Raw genomic sequence first — 10,519 nt, forward strand, 5'->3', positions numbered from 1 at the left:
AGCCTCTAGTTCAGTTTCCAAGAGTCTTCCTTCTCCTTTAAAAACTTATGAGTCCACGGGCTGGGGCTGAGGTTCAGTGGTGGAGTGCTTCCAATTGTCAGCACCACATATAAATATAAATAAAATCAAAGTCTATCAACAACTAAAAATAAGTAGTTAATTAATTAATGAAACCTTATGAGTACAGTTCACTGTCCACAGTCCTATCAGCATTCTGGTCTTCTGAGCTCCACCAGAATCACCCATTAATCTCCACTTAGGAGAATCTGAAACTTTCCCAACTCGCATCTCTAAACTTTTCAAAATTCTTCCCACAAATTCCAAAAAGCTCCAAAAGCTTCTGACCCACATGGTCAGGTGAGTCACAATAAGAACTCTACTCCTATTAGCAGTTTCTGTTTCAGTCAGCTTTTTTGCTGCCGTGACCAAAAGACCTGACAAGAACAGAAGAGGAAAAGTTTCCTCGGGGGCTCACAGTCTCAGTCCAAGGACCGCTGGTTCCAAGGCTCTGTGCATAGGAGAAGCAGAACATCATTGCGGGAGGGTTTGCTGGACTTGACTATCAGAAAGTAGAGAAAGAGAGACTCTCATTAAACAGTGACAAAATACATACTCCCAAAAGACCCTCCTCCTTCAGCCACATCCTGCTTACCTATAGTTACCACCCAGTTAATCCCAGTTAGGAGACTGATGCACCAATTAGGTTACTGCTTTCAAAGCCCAGTGATTTTACCTGTAGACTTTCCTTCATTGTTTCACACATGAGATTTTGGGGGACACCTCAGGTCTAAACCCTAACACACATGGAAGTTTGGCTAGGATTCCGATGAGGTAGGATAGTTAGAGCTCTACAGAGCTCAGTCTTTAGCTCAACAGCTCACGTTCATGGACTTCAAAGGTTTCATAACTTCTAAGATTTCAGTTTCCTCATTTAGGCCAGGTCTTCTTTTCTATCAGGGAGAGGAAAGAAGAAAGGAGAGGGGGAAAATGAAGGAAAAAATGAGAAAGTTATTGATTTAAGACAGAACACAGAATGTTATTAGGATTTTAAGAAAGGAAAGAAAATATTCAGAAGGATGCATCTAAATTTTTATGGGGAAATTGTTTTGAGATTTCCATTTTTTCTCTTCAATTAATGAAAAGCTTTACAGAGTCCTAATTGTAGCTGGATTGAAGGCAGATATTTAAAATTTATCAACTTGTGTATTGGAAATAACATAACAAATTAGTAAAAAGATATATTTTCTTTTACATGTTTATATATGTTCCATTTATCTTGTAGGAAATAAGTTTTACCAGCAAATAAAAACATAACATTTATAATAGCCAAAGGCAAGTTAAATTTGCAAGGGGCTATTATATTAATTGTATCCATTTTTTCAACAAGGTGAAGCTTCTGGTAAATAATAACTTTTTAATTAGCTCAGGCAATGTTATATGGAGCCATAGAAATGGGAAAGTGATTTTTATTGTGCATGTTCTACTGAGTGAAAACAATATAGAAACTTCACAAAACCCTCAACTAGTGGCTTTTTCCTCTTACAAAGTATTTAATTGCAAGTATTATTGTTTTTCATTTCCACAGAACATTTGAATTTTGAAACTCTTTATTCTTTTATGTTTTTCTATTGAAAATATGTCCTACAATAAATCATCTTGACATTGAATTTTTCCATTTCTCATTTCTTCTCATCCCAGTCCATGGTTATTTGAAATGAATAGGTGAAATAGCACTAAAGCAAAAACAATTAGTAAATTCACATTGAAACTTATTTTTTTTTTACTTAGAGTAAATGCTGGGTATATTGAATCAAAATGATAAAGCAATAATTATCCAATAATTATCCAATATAAAGATCATAATATCTTTAGTGTGTTTGCAAATTCTGTATGGAAAATTTAAAAGAAATTGCCAACTTAAGTGTGAGAGAGTACATGGATTCTCTGAAGTTTCTTTGTAGTAGACTGATTTCATATTCTTTTATGAAGAGTCTTTTTTAACATTATGAATGTTTTAGTTTACTCAAACTGTAATGTAACTCAGCAATAAGGCACTCAAACCTCAATATAACATAATTAATCAATAAAATCTTCTTTCATTCATTCATTCACATATTAGCAGTGATTAAGCATCTAGAATGCTCAAGTTATCACTGCTAGGGTGCTGGGGTCTAGGTCTGTAATTGGCATCGAGAAACTTAAATAATATTAAGTTAAGCATCCATAAATAAGCTACATTAAATATAAAAGTTAAAAGCAACAGAAGTACCAAAGGCTTAGAAGAGTTCAGAAAAAAATAGTTCAATTATGAAATATGGAAATTAAAGAAGGAGGAATTTCATTTGAATGCCATCCACTTTGGATAATTGAAAATATATATTCCAGGCATTTAAAAATGAAGGAATAAGCAATTAGAGAAATTCAAGCTAAATTATACTGAGATTCCATGTCACTCCAGTCAGAGTGGCAATTATCAAGAATACAAGCAACAATAAATGTTGGTGAAGATGTAGGAAAAAAGGCACACTCATACATTACTGGTGGGACTACAGATTGGTGAAACCACTTTGGAAAGCACTATGGAGATTGCTAAGAAAATTTGGAATGGAACCACTATTTGACCCAGCTATCCCACTCCTAGATTTATATCCAAAGGAGTTAAATTTGTATAATACAATGATGCAACTGGTTCAATGTTTATAGCAACTCAATTCAGAATAGCTGATCTATGGAACCAACCTTGGTGCCCTTCAATAGATGAATGTAAAAATAAAATGTGGTATAGATACACAATAGAGTATTACTCAGCCTTAAAGAAAAATGAAATTATGGCACTTGCTGGTAAATGGATGACACTGGAGACTTTTATGCTAAACCAGTCCCCCAAAATCAAAGGCTGAATGCTTTCTCTGCTATGTGGATGCTAATTCACAGTAAGGAGGGTACTAGAGAAGAATATAGGTCTCTGAGTTAGACAAAGGGGAGTGAAGGAAGTGGGGGGTTGGGGGTAGAAAGGATAATAGAATGAATTGGACATTATGGTTATAAAACCTTATGGTTGCATATATGGTTACACAACCAGTGCGATTCCACACCATGTACAACCAGAAGAAGGAGAAGTTCTACTCCATGTATGCATGATGTGTCAAAATGCCTTCTACTGTCATGTATAACTAATTAGAACAAATAAAAAAATGAAGAAATAGATTAAGTCAAGTTATTATTAAAAGAAAAGAAATGCATACAGTAAATTCAGAAAGTAATGCAATTGACAAGACAGGAATATAAAATAGTCATCCCTTGGTGTCCATGAGGAATCAGTTCTAGATGCCCTCACAGTGACCAAATCTGAAGGTACTCAAGTCCCTTTTATAAGTCCCTTATATAATCTATGCACATCTTCCTATATACTTCAATCATATCTAGATTACTTGTAATACCCCAAACAAGGTAAATGCTGTGCAAATATTTACTCTATTATATTGTTTAAGGAACAATGGCAAGAAGAAGTCTGTATGTGTTCTATACAGACACAATTTAGTTTTCCAAATAGGTTCAATCCAGGGTTCATCAACTATGTGGGCAGGGAAACAGTGGATATGTAGCACCAACTGCATATTAATATGATGAAGAACGGGGATAAGGGTTTACACACGTATGTGGAAGCTTTGTAAACTATTGGGATTTTGTAGAAGTGAATAAATCTTTTTAGGTAGGTTGACACTGCCAAAGTTGGCAGCATTCGTAGTGAAAAGTGTGTCACCATAGGGTCCCACATTTGTAGAATGGTCCAGACATTATTTTCTAAGTGGTGATAGTGCCTAGACGTTTCTCTGATAGTGTCACAGAACACAGCAGCCGTACTGAAGTGCAATCAAGATTTCAAATAGGCCCTCACATTCCAACAAGGAGTCTAGAGAATCAGAATTTCCCAAAGATGAGACTCCATAATTGTGAAGCCTTGGAGTTTAGATAGGAATTCCAGGAGTGCTTAGCGCACCATCTCTCAATGCAATTTAGATGGAGGGTGGTAAATATGCACATTTTCTGCAGTGGAACATTAGAAAATTATAGACTTACAATTTATATACTTTTAAATATTTAAGTACAACATGTATATAAGGGAAGGAAGCTAGGCTTACTGTGGGCCATGTCTGGGTGAGGTAAAAGGATGTTTATGATGGCAGGTGAAGAACATCATGGTCAGCAGGTGTCTTGAACTCTAATTTAAGAGGAAACAGTTTGTGACAACGAGTGATACCTGTCCTCGCATCAGACTTTCTCTTCCACACGTCCCATACCTCTTCATCCAACTCTGACATACTCTTATTTCTCATTATGGTATGTTTTTTAGGGAAGAATAAAAGATACTGTGTCACAGAGCTATTTTTAATCCCAATCTGAGCTTGTCATGACCACTCCCCTGTTTCAGTACCATTTCACTAGCAACCTAAAATGCTGGCCTTGCTCTTAGGAAACTACGAAGTGGATGACTATGCCCAAGTGTTTGAGTGTCCCTTCTGATCCTTCTGTCTTCTACAATTTTCTGTCAGCAGCGACAACAAGATCAACACTAACTGCTTTAGCTCAAATGCTTTATAGAGTTTTATTTATTTTAAATTTCCATTCTGTTATTTGCAAATCTACCATGGGGATTCTTAGTCACTCCACTTTGGGGCTGTACACCGTGCATATAATTCAACATCCAGTACCGTAAAACATTAACAGACTATTTTTACCTCCTGGTTTCAAGGTAACAATGAGAAATAGCATATCATACTTTTCTTCCCCATGTTTTAAATTCTCATAAAGCAAACAAAAGAACACAACATCTCAGATAAAACCAAAGCATTTATCAAGGAGAAATTAGCACTATTTGTGGGATTCTAGTACAGCCAGGATCCAATAAACCACAATTCCTGATACCCATGATATTACCTAATTCTTTCCATTGTTGAATTTGTAACTAACAAAAGGTGAGAGAAATGTTAGACACTCATGGCTAAGATGCATTTCTAGCATATTCTGCCTGGGGAAACCAGATGCATGTGAGAAATACATATTCTGAGGTAAGCCAAGTCAGCCATGTGGGAAGGTCCATGGAGAGGGAACCAGATTGGCTGAGGCAGCCCTCCCTGAAGTAAAGCTCTGTGCATGAAGAAGAGGTTGCTCCAGGTGCTGCTGGTGAAGAAGAATCAAGTGCCAGGCTCATTGCTCTTGGGTAATCAATTAGGTCCTTGCAGGTTGTTTGCCACCCCAGACCAGACACCAGGCAGCCAAACTGAAGAATTCCTGCTGTACCCTCTCCTAACTTCTGACCCCAGGATCATGAGTCTAATAAAAGGCTGTTTTCCATGCCATCCGATTTTAGAGTCATTAATTACACAGCAATGAATGACTGCGGGAATTCCTAAATCAATTATTTAGATCAACTTTTGAAGTATTTTGGGGAAACAATGTACAGAGAATTTTAATTAGCAAGGGAAATTTAAAAAGCATAAATAATCTAATGTCAACTTTTCTGAATAATTTCAGTCATAAATTGCTAGGACAAAGAAAGTTTTCTGAATGTGTGACTTGTAAAGAGTAAATATTTGGAAAAGAAAAAAAGATTGCATGTGTTCATTGCCACTTCACAGCAATATTTTAAAAACTCATCTGTTGGGAGTGGCAAATGAGTTATGGGTTTTTGAACTGCAAGAGACACCTTCCTTGCAAAACTTTCAGTGCAAAGGTGCCAAGAAAACTGCCCAGTTGTATGGTGACACTCTGTTCAAAGGGAAATTCCATGGTTGCCATCAGTTCGCGACCTAAGGTTCAGAGCCAACTGCCTGGGGGTAGAGCATTGTGGGCACAAGCTGATGCCTGTAACTGGGCTGTTCAAACCTTTGACCTTGGTTCTGTTTTAAAGTATCTCTCTCACAATAAATCCCTTTGATGTAAAAACCTATGTAATATATGGGTGGGAGCCTGGTCGTGGTCAGCCTTGCTCTATCAGAGGTCGGCTGAACCACCAGTCCCACTTTCTCTATTTTCGCTATTTTTGTGTTTGTTCTTCTTTTTTCCAATCCCATCATCAGCCCAGTTTGGGGAAATTGAGTAAACGGTTGCATCAGTGGTGGTCTCATTAAAATATCTGTTTAAATACAGGAGTTCATTGGGTATATCAAAATTGATTTACTAACTTAAAATAAAGAATAATTATGAATTTATAAGTACTTTATATAAAGTTGGGGTTACAATATTTGAAAACATAAATGGATGAGACTTTTTCACATTCCTGGTAGGGCTGCTAGGGTAGGAGTTAGGAGGGGCATAGTCACAGAATGTGGAGAAACTGTTTGCCATGTGGTTCCTTTACCGCTACAGGGGGGAGTTCTGAATAAACGAACTAGAGAAATGAGACAGGCGGCCCCTTTCAGTTTGGTGTCTTTCAGGGATTGAAGATAATTAAGCGCTTTCCAAAAGTCAGGGTTGCCCTAGTTCTCCTAGTAGTCTGCTATGAAAGAATGGATCTTGTGAATTTCATACAGTACCTATGAAAAGTGCCCGAAAGAAGGTGAGAAATTGAGCTGACAGCTTAAGTGGCCATCTTGGGCAGCTCTTGCCAGAACTAGGAGATCAGAGACCTCTGGATCACACGCACCATGTTGGATCAGAATCAAATGTGTCCCTACCCCTGGGTCCAGAGGCAAACCACTGTGAAGACAGGAATGGCTGAGGCCAAGAAGAGAAGTAGAGGAAGAGAACATGCGGAGGGTGGACACCAACTCTGAGCTCCCAACACTGTTTCCAAATAGCTGACCATTTCTTCTAGAAACAGAACTCGAGTGTGAGATTGGGGCGGTGTGCACAAAGGCATGGAGAGAGAAGCTGGGATTCATCAAGTCATTCACAACTTGACCAAAACGTAACCACGAATTACACTAAGTTTACTAAAAACTATTTATATTAAGTCAATTACATGGAAACGGGCAAGGACTTCAGACTTGAAAATAATGTCAATTAAAGAATTAAATGCATCACATTTAATTAATTTTGACTGTTAAAATCTTCTAAACATTGCATATCTGTCTCATTAAACTTCAGTTTTTCTGGTCAATGTCATCTTCCTATGTGTGCTAAGCAAGATAAACTGGTGCATACTGGAGGCAGAATGGCCCCCACGAGATGTCCATATGGCAGCACCTAAAACCTGTAAATGTATTGCCTGACGAGAGGGACTTTGTTGATACAATTAAATTAAGAACCATAAAGTGGGGGAGATTAGATTGGACTGTCAGGGTTGGCCCTTTCTAGTCACTTGAGCCTTTATACTTTATAAAATGGAGAACTTTCCAGGTTGGAGTCAGAGGTGAAGAATGGAGGGATGCTGCAGAGGGGACGTTGCTGGGATTCATGTAGGAGAAAGCACTGCAGGACAGGAGGGCACAGAAGCTAAGCCCTCTCCTGGCGGGCAGCCACAAGGAAGTGGGGACCTCTGTCCCTCAGCTGGGTGGCACTGGATGCTTCCATCACTTGACGGAGCTTGGGAGCAGTTTTCACAGAGGGCTGACCAGCGGAGACCTCAGTTGTGGCTTTAAAAGAGCTGGAGTAGAGAAACCAGCTGAGTCTTCCAGATTTATGGCCTACAGATGAATAAAGACAAATTTTTATTGTTTCCAGTTTCAAAAATTGTGGAAATGTGTATGGTGGCAATAGAAAACTAATATCCTGAACAATCAAATAAAGTTTTTGTTCACCAAAGTTTTAATTTGTAGGTAAAAATAAGCAAACAAAATGTAGTTTAGACTTTAGAGGTAGGGAGCAAAAATAAGTGTGCTTATAGATTGATGTCCACTCAGGCCTAAGGTCAGGGAGTGGGTGTGCGGTGGAATAGGAAATGACTGCTAATGCGTACTGCAGTCAGTTCTCTGGATGGCCCTGGATGAACTTACTGCTCCTGTCCTCTTGCTTGTACTCTCAAGGACAATGGTGGAATATGTGTAATATGTTGGGGGAAAAAAGAGTTGGTTGACAGCTCAGGCTCTGTTCCTGTCCCTTCCAATGAATAGGATGTCCTTCAACGCTACATGTCATATAACCTCCAGGATGTAAATCCCAGAGTGGTCTGTGTTCCATAGCCCCTTAGCTCCTGTGCAAGTCAAACTCACATAGAAAAGCCTCTACTGAGCCTGGGAAGAGCTCCGGCCTTGAGGGGCTGACTGGCAATGAATCATGGCCTTCTGTGGCCCCTTTTCGCAGGGTACCCATAAGTAATAAAGCTGCTTTGTGAAAGTTGTTGTGTGGGGTGTTCCATCCCACCAGACTCAGACAAGTTGGTAACCAGTAAACAACAAGCCTATTTCACAGCCCATACCATATGCACACATACACAGTTGGCAGCCAGCCTGCAAATAACTGAGCTTTAAATTGCAGAATGAATTCTATGTTTCTATTAATAAGAAGTACCCAATGTGTAAAAAGCACTAATCATTGAGTGGAAATGTATTGCAAATACCATTTTCACCAATGGACATAGGATAATTTCATTTCTTTTTCTGACCGTGACAATTAAATGAAAGAAATTACAAATTATCCCCTGTGCCACCATTAGCCAATGATTAATCAGGCAGGACTTTGGAAAATAATAATGCCATCAGAGAACAGGAGCTTTAGGAACTGTGTATGTTTTCATCCCAGTTTTAAAACTGCTGGACTGGAAAGGAAATTTAAGCGATATATTTCTTTTCATTTCGTAGATAGTTTCACATTAATTAAATTATTTGTCATACCTTGAAAAATTGTGTATTTGCATAGACTGAGAAAATTTCTATGTGAGATTTGCAAACGATATTCATAAAGTATTATTTTAAAGAAGTCCTGTATAGCAATACTCTTAAGTGGCCCACAATTCTATTGTGCTATTCAATGTTAATGGTGGCAGTTTTCTTTGAGACTCTTTATCTTATTATTAAAAAAGAAAGAGGGGCACTTGCCTAGCATGTATGAGGCACTGGGTTTGATTCTCAGCACCACATATAAATAAATAAAGTTCTATCAACAACTAAAAAAAATTTTTTTTTAAAGAAAGAATACAATAATACCTATTTTCTGAGAGGTTTTAAAGTTATGACTTGTTGTACAGAAGCATCACTAAAAAGTTATATAAACACCCCAAACTGTTACTGTTAGACTCGGGTACTTCATGTTTAGATGAATGATTAAAATCTCTATTTAATCTTGTATCTTTCATGCTAAGAAGGAAACAGAAAGTTGATAGGACATGGAATGCCATTTTAAGTCCTTAGTGTCCTTACTATTTGGATCATTGTTTCTCTTTCAAAAATATTACTACCAAGTTACATTCCTTCTAAAGAGAAATACAAAGGTTACACATGCCTTATTTCCCCTGGTGTTTAGAGTCTTTTATGCTTTTATTTGCTTGGACTTATTCTGCTTTTTCTCTCCCCACAGCATCCATAATGCAAAGCCTGTCACAACAGCAGGGGATGCGTCTCAAAACACTAACAGTCATAGCAACGTCTTTGCAGCCAAAGATAAGGTATGAGAAGCACACAACCTAATTTAGTATTTCACCCATATAAGAGCATTTTAAAATCCCAAAACTGCCATTAGGCATTCTTTACAGTTAGAGGATGTTCTGGTTTAGATATGAGATGACCCGCTGAAATGCTCCTGTGTGAGACAATGCAAGGAGAGTTATTGGTAAAATGATTGGATTATGAGAGCCTTAAGCCAATCGTGGATCAATTTCCTAATCGGGATTAACTGGACAGTAGCTATAGGCAGGTTAGGGTGTGGCTGGAGGAGATCGGCCATGGGGGTGATTCATATATTATAGATACATAATTAAATATGTGAAATTAGATTCATATATTATATCCCTGCACAGCGGGTCTCGTTTCTCTGCTTTTGGGTGTCCTGTCTTGAGCTGCTTTCCTCTGCCACACCCTTCCACCATGATGTCCTGCCTCACCTGAGCCCTGAGGATTGGAGTCAGCCATCTGTGGACTGAGACCCCCCTGAAACTGTAAGACTTTTCCATCTCTAAATTTGTTCATTTCAGTCTCTTGCTCACAGCAATGAAAAATCTGACTAAAATAGAGGACTCAAGAAGAGAAAACACCACTGCTCACTTCTCAAATTTATTCCTCACTTTTTGAGTAAATTTGAGGGAAATTTGATTGTTCCCACTATGAATAAAGAAAGTCAAATAGGAAAAAAGGTTTTTAAAATTGAACATATTTTGGACAAATGCTATTGTCATTTTAAGATTGAATAAAGGAAAAAGAGAAATAGTATTTTGCTAAAATTTGTATTTAATATAAATAATCAAGCTAGAAGTAAATAAAAGCAACAGTGAATATGTGCAATAACCTAAGGCCTAGAATACGTAGAAAATTCTGAGCTAGTTCATGACCATGGTGGGCTTGAGATTCAGTTAAAAATAGAAATTCCTTATTTTTGCAAGCAAATTTTACTATGAAGACCTCTGTGAAGAGCACCATGATGAGAC

The sequence above is a fragment of the Callospermophilus lateralis genome, chromosome 17, assembly GCF_048772815.1.
Source record: "Callospermophilus lateralis isolate mCalLat2 chromosome 17, mCalLat2.hap1, whole genome shotgun sequence".
NCBI classification, from domain to species: Eukaryota; Metazoa; Chordata; class Mammalia; order Rodentia; family Sciuridae; genus Callospermophilus; species Callospermophilus lateralis.